The sequence below is a fragment of the Gigantopelta aegis genome, chromosome 12 (assembly GCF_016097555.1).
Source record: "Gigantopelta aegis isolate Gae_Host chromosome 12, Gae_host_genome, whole genome shotgun sequence".
Lineage (NCBI taxonomy): Eukaryota > Metazoa > Mollusca > Gastropoda > Neomphalida > Peltospiridae > Gigantopelta > Gigantopelta aegis.
In genome coordinates this window covers 53,118,124-53,136,684 of record NC_054710.1, presented here as the reverse complement: position 1 = coordinate 53,136,684, position 18,561 = coordinate 53,118,124, and the positions used below count along the sequence as shown (strand labels likewise).

At 39.6% G+C, this 18,561-nt stretch overlaps 1 protein-coding gene across 2 annotated transcripts in view; it reads right to left on the bottom strand.

Moving 5' to 3' along the window:
- Positions 1 to 14,228, bottom strand: part of LOC121386308 (zinc finger protein 665-like) — an 82,314-nt gene extending 68,086 nt beyond the window's left edge. For both annotated transcript variants that reach the window (XM_041517168.1, XM_041517167.1), the window contains exon 1: positions 14,109 to 14,228. The gene's annotated coding sequence lies outside the window, so the exon portion shown is untranslated. The remainder of the gene's footprint in view (positions 1 to 14,108) is intronic.
- Between the last annotated feature and the right edge of the window lie 4,333 nt (positions 14,229 to 18,561).

Below are 18,561 nucleotides of genomic sequence, written 5' to 3'. Positions count from 1 at the left end.
CTTGGGGTGGGGATGGTGTTCAGTGCTGTGATCAATCAGTGACCAGACGTTACTTGGGGTGGGTGGGGTGTTCAGTGCTGCTAACGAAATGTTAAAAATTACAATGGCATGGGGAATCATAAATCAGAGGTTGGGTGGGGGTTTTTAAATTATGTTCAACGTTTATGTAATGGAAGACACAGAATAAAAAAAACCTCATTTGTATGAGGCTTAATGACTACACACTGAACGAGTACTCAACATTTTGTCATTGTCGTAAATCCTATTGCCAATGCAGCGTATATAAATCATCCAATAAAATGAAATTAACTAATTATTGTAAGAAAACCCGTATAGGCAAGTTGTACTAGAATAGTTAATTAAAATCCTTTACAATAATTTGGCAACAGAAATTTGATGGATGCACAACTTTTTAAATTTGAAATAGTTTTCTTAAATTAGTTTTAAAATTAATATATTGTTATCAATAAAAATTAGAACAGGTATCATTTGTTAAATTAGAAAGAAAATTATATGGGATACATAATTTTGGCAAAGACCTATAATTAACTGGCCAATCAAAACAAGATTTAAAAAGAACAGAAAAAAGAAATCGGAACACCAGGAAGCAGAATCTGATGACAAAAATTAAGACGGTATTCGGAAATGTTTTAATTTGATCTTGTATTCGGCCGAGATGTTCCAAATGTTTGAGAACTGGATCAGGCAGTCTTTGGTTTATCAAGACTAAATTTAACTACATCCAGTCTACAGCATCAATGTTTATAAATGGATGTAGGCAAATTACGGTAAGCCAATACAATCAGTTTTGTGAACTACGAGAAAGATTTTAATGAAGAATAAATATATATACACAGGGGTGCACAAATGTGAAATTGTGATGGTGCTGAAGTTTGGTTGCCCAACATCATCTCTTGGTTGCCCACATATTTCATAAAAGATTTATGAATATAATTTTGAACTGTCATTAAAATGAAACTGAAATTTAAAATGTTTTTATTATTAACATTACTTATCAGTTTAGTTTTATTTCTTTTTTAACATTATTTATCTACAGCTCATCTTCGCTTGGGCAGTCACAGACATAATACTTTGATGAACTGGATGGTTGTTGGTATAGTTTGTGGCCTTTCACAAGTCTTGTGCCCTTTCCCTTGTCTGCATTAACTCGTCAAGTGGAGGGCCGTCACAAGCTATTTTCACGGTTATCTTTAGAATCAGATGCTTGTGACAAACTGGTCCTGTTGGCAGTTACTATCCTGTTCATGCAGGAAAACGACCTCTCGCACTCGGCTGTGCTAGGGCTGAGAGTTAACAAAAATACAATTTAATTCACGAAAATACGAAGAAAAACACGTTTTACAAAATGCAGAACTCGCTCTGAAGTAAAGTTAACAATGACAACATTTTAGAAATATTTGATTATTAATTAGACAAAAGCTTGCCAGATAGTGTCTAAAAATTCACACTTGGTAAGCACAAGTCGTCAGTATTGGATTGTGTCAACAATGTTTTTAGGGTGAATAGGAAATATTTTGTAGTAAGAATTGGTAGGAACCAGCTAGTTTGGGGACGACATATCTAGCATGCTTTTCCAAACGCCTCCTGCCAAAATCATGCACGGTGGATGCCGAGTGGATATTAGGGTGGATATTTATATCGCCTGTCAGTCAAGTGTCTGTGCTGATACTTTTGAATTGCCTGTGACTGTCCGAGCGTCGTGAAGTTTTGTTTTTTATTTTATGATTTTTTTGGTTGCCCATCGGGCAACTGTTTGACAAAGAATGGTTGCCCGCAACATATTTTGGACTTTGGTCGCTTTTGTCGTCCTGACCACAGGCAGTTTCAAGCCCTGTCTTTGGCAACATAATAAAATAAGATGGCAACTTTATTATATGATCAGAGAGAGAGAGAGAGAGAGAGAGAGAGAGAGACTCAGAGATGATAGGGTGAGTGACAGAGGAGGGGTGGAGGGGAGAGTCAAACAGAGGTAACCAGTCAATTTGTACCATAGTCATTTCGTACCAGTCATTTCGTACCCAATTTTACTATTTCGTACTATAGTTAATTGGTCATTTCATACCAGTTATTTCGTACCATGGTTATTTCGTACCATGTCTGTTTGGTCATTTCGAACCTCAATCATTTATTGTGCAGCTTAGTTGACTGATAGTAAAATGTCGAATTACTGATTAAAAAATAAACATTAGAAAAATGCAGCTATATTGAAGCCCCACCCTTAAGAAAGAAAGAAACAAATAACAAGAAAAAGATGATATATTACTTTTATCTTCAAACGTTTCCATTCATCATTATATTAATTACCAATGAGCACTTTTTGTTAGAATAACATATCAAGATCTTCTAAGACAAGCTGATCTCAGGAAAACCTTAATTACCCACGAAGACTGTGTGTTAGATAAACAAACGGATTATGGTTTTATAAAATAAACAGAGGCCAAGGTTTTTTTTCACCAAGTTTATTACAAGAGGCCCAACATATTTATGACAAGAAGCCCTACAACAATGTTGTTATTTTAGCAGTATCTTTGGACAAATTAGAACCAATGAAATTTGTCATCCAGGATCAAATAAAAGACAATATTTTGTGAACATCATTTCATTTCCCTCCATACCCAAACTGACCTTCAGACGATGAAGTTGATTAGCGAGAATGTGGTGATCTCTCTCCCCCCCCCACCCTGGGGGCTGTGCTCCACGTACTTGGCCCGCTGGTCAAGTACCGCGTCGAGCACAATGGGGACAATGCTACGGTAACCTTGTGTTACGGAGCCATCAAGACACCTACAGTGAAGGGAAGAATACGGAGGCGGCGAACGAAGACTTTGCAGGGGGGGACCTAACTTGGCGGCTCAACCGCCAGGGGCAGTCCCTCCTGTTCCGAAGGGGGCCACGAAATCGAAAGGGGCGAAGCAGGGTGATCCAAACCCGGTGGCTAAACCACCGGGGGCGGTTCATTCTGTTCGGCCGCCCCCAGCGATTCAACGGAAACACTCGCCAGGAGCGGAACAGGGGGGATCAAAGCTGTCAGCTCCACTGACAGTGGCGACCCCTCCTGTGGACCCACCACCAGCTGCGATGGATACTGGGCACGTGGTACTCACGGACCACACACCCCCCCCCCCCCCCCAGCTAGCCCACCAGCGCCTCCAAATGTTGTTGCTGCAGGAGCCGGGCAACGAGAGCTCAAGAGAAGGAAGGTGTCAACGGCGGCCGAACCGGAAACACCCAAACACTCTAACTGGGCGATCGTCTGCGACCAGCTCCAACCCAAGTACCGTGTGTCAATCTTCGGAGAGTTCTCCAGCCCCCGCCAGTTGACCGGGCCTTGGTCGGAAAAGCACTGGCGAAGAATACCCAACGCCAGCGGGAAGTATCAAATACAGTTGCTAACAGAAGGGAACATCGACCATCTTTATATGACTGCACAGCAGGACGGTCTGTTCAGGCAAGGAATTCTGAGTCCAGGTATGCCCAACTCTACCATCCATCGCATCATGGAGAAGAATCTCGAGCTACTCAACGCAGCTCTCCCGTCCTTCAGCCCTGAACAGACCATCACCTCGCCATGAATCCTGCTGCGCCAACCTTAACTAGGACAGGTAACAACCTCCTTTTTGGGCTAGTTGGACTTTAAACATTTTCGATCGAGTTCAAAATTCTTATGTTTATTTTTTTTATAAATAGTCTGACGCATTTTACTTTGGCGCCCGATCAATTGCTCAAAAGCATCTTAAAACCTTTTCGGCCGAGCAGTCTTAACCAATTTTTGGCTTACCTTAAGAGTCCAGACATGTTTTTGGATGCAGTTATTCATAGTAGACTTAGGTTTTTGACAAGTTTTACCAAGGAATCGAAATTCAGCCAATCAGAACACGGCTCTCACTCGGTGTCTGCTAGTCGGTCCGCGCTCTCGCTGGACTCCACTAAATGGATTTATTCCAAATTCCGCCCACCTCAAACTCAATCCCCCCCCCCCCCCCCTCCTCCTGCTCCGGAATTAGTCACTGGCTAAGTCAGAGGCTAAGTCCGCGGTGGGCGTGCCTGAACCGTAATTGGATAGGGGCACGTTAAACGAGTTCCCATCCCATCCCATTTCCCTCGCTCGTTACGATGAGGGATCTGTGTTTAGCTTGCGACGGTTTAGTTAGGCCAAGAGGCCTTGCAATGTGATATGTGCAATAGATTGCAACATTGGATATGTGCTACCGGTAAGTACAACAAATATTTATATGTTTATGTTTGTAAACTGTATTTATATCATAATTTTATTGCCTTGTATGATAGTTCAATATTCAAGCTCATCACTTGCCTGAATAACCTGGCTAGTTTTGTTTTTGTTTTTTTTGAACTTGTTAACTAAAAAATTTTGTCTGTTTCCGGTTTCCCGACTGACCCTAATTTTACGCTGCGACCATAAACAAATTTTGACTACCAAACCCCCCCCCCCAAAAAAACCCCAACAACAACATCTACCGCGATTTTTGCAGTCCGCAAACTAGGTTCGCAACACTTTGGTTTAAAAAAAAAAAAAAAAAAAAAAAATTCCCACCTACCTACCCTATTTTTTCAAGAGATGAAACCTGAAACACACATTCTTTTTTTGCCTTATTATATAAATGTTTCATTGTTTTAGGTATTTCTCGATTAGTAAACCACGCTACGAACAAAGGTAATGAACTAGATACATGGTATTGTGTCAGCTGTGGCGATAGGTCTGTTGTAGGGGTGCCAGTAACAGAAAGCACACGTATCGACGCTATTAATACGTAAGTACAACCTTTTTATTACATAAACCTCTGATCATATTATGTCTACTTTAAAAATAAATTATTTATACAATTATATGTATTTTAAATTTATGTATTCTATATAATTATATAATTAATAGTTCAGATTCTTTATTATTATTATTATCATTATTTCTTATTATTATTTCTTATTATGTAGAACAATGCCAATTGCCGCTACTTTACAAGAAGACTGTGATATGATGGAAGACTGGTTCGCTGGAAAAGAGTGATCAGATGAATGAGAAAGCTTTGACTGAGAGTGCAGGAGATGTGTCTTCATTTGAAATATCGAGAAGATCATTCACGATTCCTGACATACACATGGAAGAGTAACAAATATATTTAATACACTGTCGCTTTCAATTTGAATGACAACCGCATGCCGCAAACAAAATCGTACAATCCACAATTTTTTCAGATCAATTGTGGATCGTAATCCATTGGAATCCAGTTGCGCTGATGATATAGAATTTCACATGGAAGAAAAAGGGAGTATATGACAACATGAAAAGCTTGCGGATTATCTAGGGGATATCCATATACTGTAAAGGTAAGTAATTTTATATTGTGAACTTAATTAATTTTGTGAAGTAAATATATATATATATATATATATATATATAAATTGGGGGACGGGGGGGGGAGGGGTGTTGTGTTTGTGTCTTCTTTTTTGTTACAACTCTTTTTTTTATTTCTATTCATTTTAGCGAGTACGTAACAATGGATCTGTAGATTGGTGGTGTTCAGTACATTCGAAGAAAACACGATGCCCGGCAACCGTAATCCAAGAGGGAAACCAATTTCGACTTGCATTACATGGACAAAACATGGATATCAAACACGCCAGTGTTCTCCTCGCTGGGTGAAAATTAAAGGAGGGCAGCCGTTCGGCACCACATCCTTCAAAAAAAAAAAAAATATATATATATAAAAAATAAAAAGGGGGGGGGGGGGGGGGGGGGGGGGGGAGTAGTTTGGTTACCATATTGTTGTGTGTTGGTAGACTTTGTGAAAAGACATACTCCTTATTTTGCCTACAAAAAAGTGCAAAAAGGTTTATAAATACGAAATACAAGCAGACTCATATTTTAATTGAACCGAAGATGATATCGGTCTGACATTCACGGGCAGTTCCGGTTTTGCTGGAGCGATCAAAGTTTTAATATTATTATTTTTAATCAAGATTTCAAGATATACGAAAAACAATAAAGATGTTTGTAAAGTGATCTCCTAATGTCGGATACATTTTTGTTATTTCCATCTTCATCGAATGAATCGATCGCTGTGAAAAAATATTATCGCCAGCTGATAAAAAGTAGTTTACTTTTCGTAAAGGCGGTGTATATATTATTTGGCACTCAAGATAAATTATTTTAATGATAAACACTACCACTTCCGTTGTTTTTATAAGCGTATATCCCCCAAAAATTAAAAGTTTACAATATTTTATAATAGAATAGAATAGAATGAATGAATGTTTAACGACACCCCAGCACGAAAAATACATCGGCTATTGGGTGTCAAACTATGGTAATGGAAACATATACGGTGATGATCAACATCAATAGAAAAATTCAAGATATAAATAAAAACAGTGTAAAGAACTGTGCAACAATACAAATACAAATATCACAGACAGATACTGACTTTTATTCTAAACTTCAATTTGTGCTGTATTGGCCATTCTCAAAGAGAATGTTACACCCCTGCACCACGGTGAGGTTACAGCACACGCAGGGGATATTTTATAAAGAACTGCTGAATAAACAGAATGACAGAAAGTAAAAATCATCAGTTACAACCAATTATATCTGCAACTGAGGACAAAATATCAAACGATAGTTAGTGGAAACAAAAGACAGAATGACCATTCTGATCACGTGACAAATTTAGTGCCAAATAAGAGGGGTTTTTTTTCAATCGGAGATTGCCGAATCCGTAAAAAATAAAATGTTTTCATTGCTCACATAAAATATAACTTTTATTGTGTCTATCAAACATACAAATGGATTCAGATATTGGACAAAATAGAGGCTGTTCAAAATACTGTTAAATTACGTTACGGTAACTGTCGTAAATGTCTCGTCAATTGCTTTTTCGTACACAACGCGGCTTGTTTCCTTTGATGTTCAGTGTGCAGACTGATCATTGTTTGTTGTGTGGAAAAAAGTGTGCATTTGGAAATAGCGGAGATAGGTGCTGGAAAATAAAGAGGGGCACTCAAAAATAAAGGAGGGCGGGGAACGTGAAAGGAGGGCGGCAAAATGGAATAGCGGGGCGGGGCGCCCCCGCTTAAATGGAGCAGCAAGAACACTGCACGCTATCTGACCATGTGAGTCCTGGATTTCGACTTGCATTACATGGACAAAACATGGATATCAAATGCTGTCTGGCCATGCGAGTCCTGGATTTCGACTTGATTTACATGGACAAAACATGGATATCAAACGCTGTCTGGCCATGCGAGTCCTGGATTTCGACCTGCATTACATGGACAAAACATGGATATCAAACACGCTATCTGGCCATGTGAGTCCTGGATTTCGAATTTCATTACATGGACAAAACATGGATATCAAACATGCTATCTGGCCATGTGAGTGACCGAGTCCTAGATTTCGACTTGCATTACATGGACAAAACATGGATATCAAATGCTGTCTGGCCATGCGAGTCCTGGATTTCGACTTGCATTACATGGACAAAACATGGATATCAAATGCTGTCTGGACATGCGAGTCCTGGATTTCGACTTGCATTACATGGACAAAACATGGATATCAAACGCTGTCTGGCCATGCGAGTCCTGGATTTCAACTTGCATTACATGGACAAAACATGGATATCAAACACGCTATCTGGCCATGCGAGTCCTGGATTTCGACTTGCATTACATGGACAAAACATGGATATCAAACACGCTATCTGGCCATGTGAGTCCTGGATTTCGAATTTCATTACATGGACAAAACATGGATATCAAACATGCTATCTGGCCATGTGAGTGACCGAGTCCTAGATTTCGACTTGCATTACATGGACAAAACATGGATATCAAACACGCTATCTGGCCATGTGAGTCCTGGATTTCAACTTGCATTACATGGACAAAACATGGATATCAAACACGCTATCTGGCCATGTGAGTCCTGGATTTCGACTTGCATTACATGGACAAAACATGGATATCAAACACGCTATCTGGCCATGTGAGTCCTGGATTTCGAATTTCATTACATGGACAAAACATGGATATCAAACATGCTATCTGGCCATGTGAGTGACCGAGTCCTAGATTTCGACTTGCATTACATGGACAAAACATGGATATCAAACACGCTATCTGGCCATGTGAGTCCTGGATTTCAACTTGCATTACATGGACAAAACATGGATATCAAACACGCTATCTGGCCATGTGAGTCCTGGATTTCGACTTGCATTACATGGACAAAACATGGATATCAAACGCTGTCTGGCCATGCGAGTCCTGGATTTCAACTTGCATTACATGGACAAAACATGGATATCAAACGCTGTCTGGACATGTGAGTCCTGGATTTCGACTTGCATTACATGGACAAAACATGGATATCAAACGCTGTCTGGCCATGTGAGTCCTGGATTTCAACTTGCATTACATGGACAAAACATGGATATCAAACGCTGTCTGGACATGTGAGTCCTGGATTTCGACTTGCATTACATGGACAAAACATGGATATCAAACGCTGTCTGGCCATGTGAGTCCTGGACAGTGTTCATGCGCCCGACACGTACAAACAATGACATTGAGAGTTGGCATAACAGGTACGTACAATTTACATTCAATTTTCTGGTATAATAATCTATTAGTTCAAATCACTACCTGACACGCATCGTGCATAATGAATAAATAATTTGGAAAAAAGCATACTGAATATTTGTACACTTAAGTAAAAAGTGAATGATGTATATTCTAAAATGTTTGTTTCTTTATTTGTAGAATCAACAGTCGGACCGGTAGTGGTAACTTGGGTATTTACCTGTTGATCCCGCTTTTCAACTAAGAGGCTGAATCACTACCCCTACAGAACAGTCTTGTGTCGGTGGGAAAACTCAACAAACTGCAGGACAGTCCCCAACAAACTGCAGAACAGTCTTGTGTCAGAGGGCAAACTCAACAAACTGCAGGACAGTCCCCAAGAAACTGCTGAACAGTCTTGTGTCAGAGGGAAAACTCAACAAACTGCAGAACAGTCCCCAACAAACTGCAGGACAGTCTTGTGTCAGAGGGCAAACTCAACAAACTGCAGGACAGTCTTGTGTCAGAGGGAAAACTCAACAAACTGCAGGACAGTCTTGTGTCAGAGGGCAAATTCAACAAACTGCAGAACAGTCCCCAACAAACTGCAGAACAGTCTTGTGTCAGAGGGCAAACTCAACAAACTGCAGGACAGTCTTGTGTCAGAGGGCAAACTCAACAAACTGCAGGACAGTCTTGTGTCAGAGGGAAAACTCAACAAACTGCAGGACAGTCTTGTGTCAGAGGGAAAACTCAACAAACTGCAGAGCAGTCTTGTGTCAGAGGGAAAACTCAACAAACTGCACAGCAGTCTTGTGTCAGAGGGAAAACTCAACAAACTGCAGAGCTTGTGTCAGAGGGAAAACTCAACAAACTGCAGAGGAAGGGTGCCAGAGTCACACAAAAGGTGCTCTTCGAAAATTGGGCACTTTATAAGTTTACAAGTCGGAAATAACAACTTCAGAGTAAACGCGAACACATCTACTTTGCACATGCTTGTTTTGCGCCACTGCCACTGCCGTCAATCCTCGCTCACTCCTTTTCGCATCCTCCATGTGGCCGATGTCATGTGATTTCTTGCATGCGGAAAAAGTTGACATGTCTCGACCGACTGTTCATGGAATACTGCTTGCCGGGTATGTCTTAAAGGATTGTTAAAACGCTGATTAAACAGTTTAACTCTATCTTTATTTTTGCTGAATATTTAACAATGTACTGTCATTACAACTCCTAGCAATAGCAATACACTGGGTGCACTAAGCCTTGGCAGATGATTGCGATTTAGTCGCATTAATATTTTTATCGTCGCACATATATAATTAGTGGATTTTAAAACGGGGCAGAACTGATCGATCGATGGATACATTAAAGTAGTAACTGGGCATAGACATCCATATTCATTCAGAAATTATGAGTTAGAAATAAATTACTTTAAAAAAGCCTCAATTTTGTCATCTTTTTTTTGGCTAATTGAAACCTGAATTTGGCTACAGATGTTTGGGTCAAATTAGCCAAATTGCTAATAATGTTTTAACTTTAAGTCCAGCTTAAACCCTGACTATGGTACGAAATGACCAAACATTGTGGTACAAGATGGTAAAAAGTAGGTTCGAAACGGCTATGGTACGAAATGACCAAAGCACACAGTGACTATGGTACGAAACGACTATGGTACGAAATGACCTAGCCAGAGTACTCTGACTGTAAGAGAGCTAGATGGACATTTGGACAGTTATACGCTCTCATTACAGTCAGAGACCAACCTATGTATTTTTTTGGCAATTCCTGACTACCAACCGGTAGGCAAAGATTCCCGCTCTAATACCACAACAATCCTATGTTTGACGTCAAATACCTTTACATCGATCATTTTCGAGTTAACTGATAAAAAAAAATATCCACATATTAATCACTAATACACATACTACAGAAAGAAATCCGACAGCACCCACATTCAGCTACGCTTCGTGACACTCCGTCGCCATAAGTACAAAGCTCGGCGATCTATTTCGAGACGTAGATCATGTGATCGCCCACTGGGCGATTCCGCCTTGTGCAGCAGTTACAGGGGCCGTCTCATACCAAGCGACGTTACAACATGGATTAGTTCCGTTTTGTGTTTCTCCGATGGAATGTGCATGCTGTATTGTTAAAGAACGTTTCGAGGATAAAAGTGGACGGTTGCGTAGAACAGGAATTTGTACACAATGCAAAGGTGGGCCCAGTGCTGCACAGACATTAAGTGATGTTTTTGATGTAACTGTCACTCCCGAAAAAGAATTACTCGTCTGTCTCCAATGTAGTTTGACGATTCGTTCCTTGGACACCAAAAAAAAAACAATTGTCAACTGTGGAAATAAAATTTAGAAAAGTTAAAAAACCAGGCTCATACATAGCCACAAAACTGCCAGCCACCCCAAGTGTCTGACAAACACCAAAGCGACAGAGAGTGGTACACACGCCAAGCAGGCCAGTCGTAGATCAAAGACTTTTTCAATTGGAGGTCCATTGCTAATGTAGCGGGTTTCATCTCCAATACTCATGTCAGAGTTACCAAATGTTTGACATCCAATAGCTAGTGATTAATAAATCAATGTGTTCTAGTGGTGTCGTTGAACAAAACAAATTTCAATATTTTTTAGTTTGATCTGAATAGCAAAACAACTATAATTATTTTGCAAGATAAGTTTTAAAGATTGAATGACCTATGCACCGATTCAATTTTGATTATAAATTGCAGTAACAAGCATTGCCATCCGTCCCCTTAACGCCTCGGAATACATCTTATGATACCCCATCCCCTCAAGAGCGTTACGTAATTGTTGGGAAAAAAAACCCACACACACACTCTACTACTGTACTAGTGACTAATTCATAAAAAATAAAATAATCAAATTAAATTACTACTTACTTTATCTTTCATAAGAGGAGGCAATACGTAGCACATACTTTTGCCGTATCCTGTCGATAACACCCCAAATGTATCCTTCAAATTCAAAATGGAATCAATAATCTGTAATTGTTTTGGTTTAATGACGTAATTAAATCCAAATTCATCCAAAACGGCATTAGCCAACTCTTCCATGTTGTAACGTCGCTTGATATGAGATGGCCACTGTAACTGCTGCACAAGGCGGAATCGCCCAGTGGGCGATCACGTGATCTACGTCTCGAAATAGATCGCCGAGCTTTGTAATTATGGCGGCGGAGTGTCACGAAGCGTAGCTGAATGTGGGTGCTGTCGGATTTCTTTCTGTAGTATGTGTATTAGTGATTAATTAGTTAACTCAAAAATGATCGATGTAAAGGTATTTGACGTAAAATATAGGATTGGTGTGGTATTAGAGCGGGAATCTTTGCCAACTTTTTGGTTGTCAGGAATTGCCAAAAAAATACATAGGTTGGTCTCTTACAAGTTACAGTCAGAGTACTCGGGCTAGAAATGACCATAAACTATGGTACGAAATGACTATGGTACGAAATGACTTTGGTACGAAATGACTTGTAACCCAGACAGACATATTCACTATGAACGCTAAAATACCAGAAGGGTAAAAAATAACATTGTGACAAAAACAAATGAACATGAAACCCGGAAACGAATTTGGGAACAGATCGAAGTTAGGACTTTTAGCGACAATGCCGACACAATAAAGATTTCCCCCGCTTTGTCTGAAGTCTGAGGTTAAGCACCATTTCAGATCGGTAACTTACTTCTCTATGTCGCGTTCCGTTCCGTCATTCGTCATTCCAAATGTCCGTCTGTAGTATGTGTATTAGTGATTAATATGTGGATTTTTTTTTATCAGTGAACTAGAAAATTATCGATGTAATGGCATTTGACGTCAAACATAGGATTGGTGTGGTATTAGAGCGGGAATCTTTGCCAACTTTTTGGTTGTCAGGAATTGCCAAAAAAATACATAGGTTGGTCTCTGACTGTAATAAAAGCGTATTTATGTCCAAATGTCCGTCTAGCTCTCTTACAGCAGTGTTCTCGCTGGGTGAAAATTAAAGGAGGGCGGCCGCTCGGCACCACACCCTTCAAAAAAAAAACCCACACCAATAAACGAAAAGCAAAAAAAAAAAAAGGGGGGGAGCGGGGGGGGAGAGGAGTAGTTTGGTTACCATATTGTTTTGTGTTGGTAGACTTTGAGAAAAGTCATACTCCTTATTTTGCCTACAAAAAAGTGCAAAGGGGTTTATAAAAAGACTCGTCTTTTAATTGAACCGAAGATGATATCGGTCTGACATTCACGGGCAGTTCCGGTTTTGCTGGACCGATCACAGTTTTAATATTATTTTTAATAAAGATTTCAAGATATACGAAAAACAATAAAGATGTTTGTAAAGTGATCTAATGTCAGATACATTTTTGTTATTTCCATCTTCATCGAATGAATCGATCGCTGTGATAAAATATCGCCAGCTGATAAAAAGTAGTTTCGTTTTTGTAAAGACGGTGTATATATTATTTGGCACTCAAGATAAATGACTTTAATGATAAACACTACCACTTCCGTTCTTTTTATAAGCGTTCATATCCCCTCAAAATTAAAAGTTTACCATATTTTATAAAGAACTACTGAATAAACAGAATAACAGAAAGTAAAAATCATCAGTTTCAAGCAATTATATCTGCAACTGAGGACAAAATATCAAACGATAGTTAGTGGAAACAAAAGACAGAATGACCGTTCTGATCACGTGACAAATTTGGCGCCAAATAAGAGGGTTTTTTTTCAATCGGAGATTGCCGAATCCGTAAAAAATAAAATGTTTTCATTGCTTACATAAAATATAACTTTTATTGTGTCTGTCAAACATACAAATGGATACAGATATTAGACAAAATAGAGGCTGTTAAAAATACTGTTAAATTACGTTACGGTAACTGTCGGTAAATGTTTTGTCAATTGCTTTTTCGTACACAACGCGGCTTGTTTCCTTTGATGTCCAGTGTCACAGTGTGCAGACTGATCGTTGTTTTTTGTTTGAAAAAAAGTGCATTTGGAAATAGCAGAGTTAGGTGCTGGAAAATAAAGAGGGGCGCTCAAAAATAAAGGAGGGCGCTCAAAAATAAAGGAGGGCGGGGAACGTGAAAGGAGGGTGGCAAAATGGAATAGCGGGGCGGGGCGCCCCGCTTAAATGGAGCAGCGAGAACACTGTTACAGTCAAGAGTACTCAGGCTAATGTCGGTCTAGCTCTCTTACAAGTTAGTCAGAGTACTCAGGCTAGAAATTACCATAAACTATGGTACGAAATGGATGGTACGAAATGACTTTGGTACGAAATGACTTGTAACCCAGACAGACATATTCACTATGAACACTAAAATACCAGAAGGGTAAAAAATTACATTCTGACAAAAACAAATGAACATGAAAACCGGAAACGAATTTGGGAACAGATCGAAGTTAAGACTTTTAGCGACAATGCCGACACAATAAAGATTTTCACCGCTACGTCTAAAGTCTGAGGTTAAGCACCATTTCAGATCGGTAACTTACTTCTCTATGTCGAGTTTCGTTCCGTCATTCGAAGTAATGCATTTAAAACAATGAATGCAAATAATAAAAATACAATAATTTAACAGATGAATTTCGACATGTAGAAACAAAAGCTTTCTATAAAGGGAGGTAACTTGTTAAAAAAAGAGAAGAGGAACTCCTCGGTATGATTCGTGAAATCTGCCGAGGAATTCCGAGTGACCAATGCACCTACATATCAGGCATAGTGTCACTGCAGCGTTCAGGATCGGACCGGGGGTGGTGATAGTGGTAGGGTGGGGTGTCGTGGATAGGCGCGTGTGCAGGACTTTTACGGGGGGGGGGGGGGGAGGGTCTAGACTGTGGCGAGTGAAGTTTATGAGTGGATGTTGAGTCAAGGGCCATACCTTGATCAAAATCCGGGGGGGGGGGGGGGGGGGGGGGGAGGGAGGGGCACTACTTTTTATAAACAAATGAAACACTATATAAAATAAACCCTGAGATGTGTATGCTATTTTCTGGAGTAAAAAAAAAAAGAGAGAAAAAAAGTGAGATTCTCAGGGGGCAACTCCCCCACCCCCGGAGGGTACGGCCCTGGAGTCATGCTTCCCCTGAAAATACATTGAAAAAAATGAGAAAACCTCTGTGTGGTCCTTAACCATATGTCTGACGCCATATAACCGTAAATAAAATGTGTTGAGTGCGTCGTTAAATAAAACACTTCTTTCTTTCTTTCTATTTTGTTGTGTACCTTTACCGAGTTATTTTTGAATGGCTAGAAGAGTATTTTTTTATTTTTTTTATTTAAAGAAGTAATGTGGCTTTTGTAGTTTTCGACGTGTATATGGTCACAGCTACATATCTGGAGTAGGGTGGGATAGTTTCAGAGGGAGATTTTGTTTTTCTGCGTGTTTTTTCGGGGGGGTGGGGGGGGTGGGGGGGGATGAGGGCTAGCGCTACAAAGACCCATTTACGATTAGTCTTACATTGGATAGCTTTCTTATTTTGTCATTAGGTTTCTTATTACTTCTTTTTTTTAAATGTTAAGTTTTTTGTTGTAAAATCTTTTTTTTACGCTACAAGGAACTTCTCGAAAGTAATGTTGCATCAGTAATTTGTTGCCAATGTATTTGTTAACGTTTTACAATTATAAAAATTATATATATCGGGTGTCCCGTAAAAACCGATAACCCTATATTGAACATGATGGACTAAAATATATGGGCACTGTGTTTGATATTTCACATCACATATTTACATACAAATATACATACACATGTACATACACACATACATGTAAATTTATATATCGAGTAACCCCAAGAAACAACAACCAAAAAGCGCACACCCGCCCCGATAAAAAAAAACCCAACAAAAGCCAATCACAACCCCTCTCCAAAAAACAATAAAAAAAACCAATCACAAAGAAAACAAACTGGTAACCGTACTGACTATGGAATGAAAAACCCGTACGGGACTGTAACTGTGATATTTCACACCCTTTACTATATGGATATTCGCCACCTTCGTTTAGGCCCATAGGTGAAATATTGTTAAAATAACAACAGATTGAAACCTGTAAATGAAACAGACGTTTATTACACTCATTGTCATCCTGTCTAATTTCGCACGTTTTCACTTACAATTGTTTCTTTACTTAAACTATTGTCTTGTCTTGTAATGAATATTTATGAATGTCACATATGCATACTTTTAGTTTTTCTTTCTTTACTTAAACTATTGTCTTGTCTTCAATCTAATTAAAATTAGCTCCACTATTACATGTGGATCTAAAGACAGCCAGTTGGAGCTCATGTCCACCAATCAAAACCTTACTTGCAGAATCCTGCCAGTGATTTAAAACTAACAACACTGCGTAGTCCCCAATGTCCAGGTAACATTTCGTCTGTAAATAATAATTTAAATATTGACCAATCACACTTCGCCTTTTATAACGTTATTTGGGAGCATACAAATTCTAAAAATATCGGGCGAGTCTATTTTAGTGGCCGCAGTACAGCGAACCATATCAATACGTACGGGGTGGGTTATCAGTCTTCAATTTTACATTAAAAATTATTTATTTATTTATAAAATTAAAAAAAAAACTAAATCAGTCTTCAGTTTTATATTACAAATTATTTATTTTATAAAATAAAACATGTTTTAAGGCATTCGTAATTCACACGAAACATGTCGTATACCCTCAGGATAATTCGGAATGTCTTCAAATTATTTTTAAATCACTGGCAGGATTCTGCAAGTAAGGTTTTGATTGGTGGACATGAGCTCCAACTGGCTGTCTTTAGATCCCATGTAATAGTGGAGCTAATTTTAATTAGATTGTCTTGTCTTGTAATGAATATTCATGAATGTCACATATACATACTCTTTCTTTTTCTTTGTTGTCTACGACGGGTGATCTAAAAGTATTTCGAAAAGAGCATAATTACATGATAATTCAAGACCGACGCAGGGCCGGATCCAGGAAATACCTTGGGATGGCTCATGGACCAACTCGTGAAAAGGACAACCGTACTAGTATGAACAAAAATTTTAAAAAGGAAAAAAAAAAAGATGAACAAAATAATGAGGCCTAATAAAAAGGAGGCACTTGAGTTCAATATATTGAAGGGTGATTTTGTCTCTTATATCTACCCCCTCCCCTCCCCTCCCCGATCCGCCGCTGTGAGGGCTGACCATTCTAGATCTAAAAAGACATCTGGTAAGCAAGAAATCCTGACATCTTGTCGAGCGTGCGTCCATGACGGAGGGAGGTATGCTGTTCCACCAGAACAACTACACATACGTCACTGGTCGCCATGACCACGCCCGTGACAGCAGTTTCATGAAATATGTGCTGGCCTCAGACCACAATTAATTTCGCTATATGTTTCTATATAGCCTTTGTGGCTGTAACATTTTTATTAAAGGGACACACCCTAGTTACGGCTAGTTGTTAACCATTACGGCGTTGTTTTTCGCTATTAAACCCATTTTCACAAATAAAATTGCACTTTACTTTCCGTTTATTATTTAGAATATACATTTCCATTCACCTGAAGTGTTTTTTGGTAATCCTGGTAATCCTGGTGTTTGTAATACCACAAAATACATTTTTCGTATTTCTTAAAAATAGACGCACGTTTGAGAAATTTGTCGTGACGTAGGCATTGTTGTGCTTCGAGCGACATCTACCGGTGACATCAAAATACTAACTTTCAAAATTATTTCAAGCAATTGGGACATGGGGATTCCCATGGTATTTTTCGATATAAAACCTGCTCTTTCATTCCATTTGATAAAAACGTGATCTAAGTGTGTTACAGGTTTGTAGATTAACCAAATTATAATTTATTTTCGCTGGATGGAACTAGGGCGTGCGGCTTTAATATCAGCAGGCTTGTTGATTTTTGTATGTACCTTTCCCTGCATGGGGGACACATACCCTGAAAAGGACAACCCCTGTTGTTCAGCTCTTTCTCCCAGCATATTGGTTTAAACAAACACACTCACTAAACCTGGCCGGAGTACACCCATTTTACACAAAACAAAAAACACTACTTTTGCATGGGCCGGTATTACCACAAACAAGTCTTCAATGTCAACAAGTTACACATGTTTACAAACAACATGCTCTCCCCTGTCACTTCAGTCAGATAGTTGCCACTTCATAGCTGTCTTCCATGAAATAATCAGTCAAACAGCAGACTATTTGCGCTGACAAATTTCCGGACAACCAAATGGGAAGATAACGGTAATCTGAGGCATGTTGTTCCACAAGAACAATGATACATACGGTACGTCACTGGTCGTTATGATTACGCCCATGACTGAGGTTTTACAAAATGTGTGCGGTTTCACCAGGACTATAATACATACGTCACTGGTCGCCATGGCAACACATGGTGGAGGTGTGGTGGTGGTGGTGGTGGTAAGTTATCATTATTTATAGCACCCATACTAAACACGTATCCATATAGGCGTCATGGTGTACTCGTTCTTTCTTTCTTTCTTTCCTTGTTTGTTTTTTTGTTTTGTTTTGTTTTTTACTTTATTAGCGTGCCTACATTCAAAAGAGGTTCTGGCTCGTCCATCCCATGCCCAGTCTTTGGCAAGGTGCTTATATCCAAGAGGTTCAGGCACGTCCATCCCACGCCCAGTCTCTGCAAGGTGCTTATATCCAAGAGGTTCAGGTACGTCCATCCCACGCCCAGTCTGTGGCAAGGTGCTTATATCCAAGAGGTTCAGGCACGTCCATCCCACGCCCAGTCTCCGGCAAGGTGCTTATATCCAAGAGGTTCAGGCACGTCCATCCCACGCCCAGTCTCCGGCAAGGTGCCTATATCCAAGAGGTTCAGGCACGTCCATCCCACGCCCAGTCTCCGGCAAGGTGCCTATATCCAAGAGGTTCAGGCACGTCCATCCCACGCCCAGTCTCTGGCAAGGTGCCTATATCCAAGAGAGGTTCAGG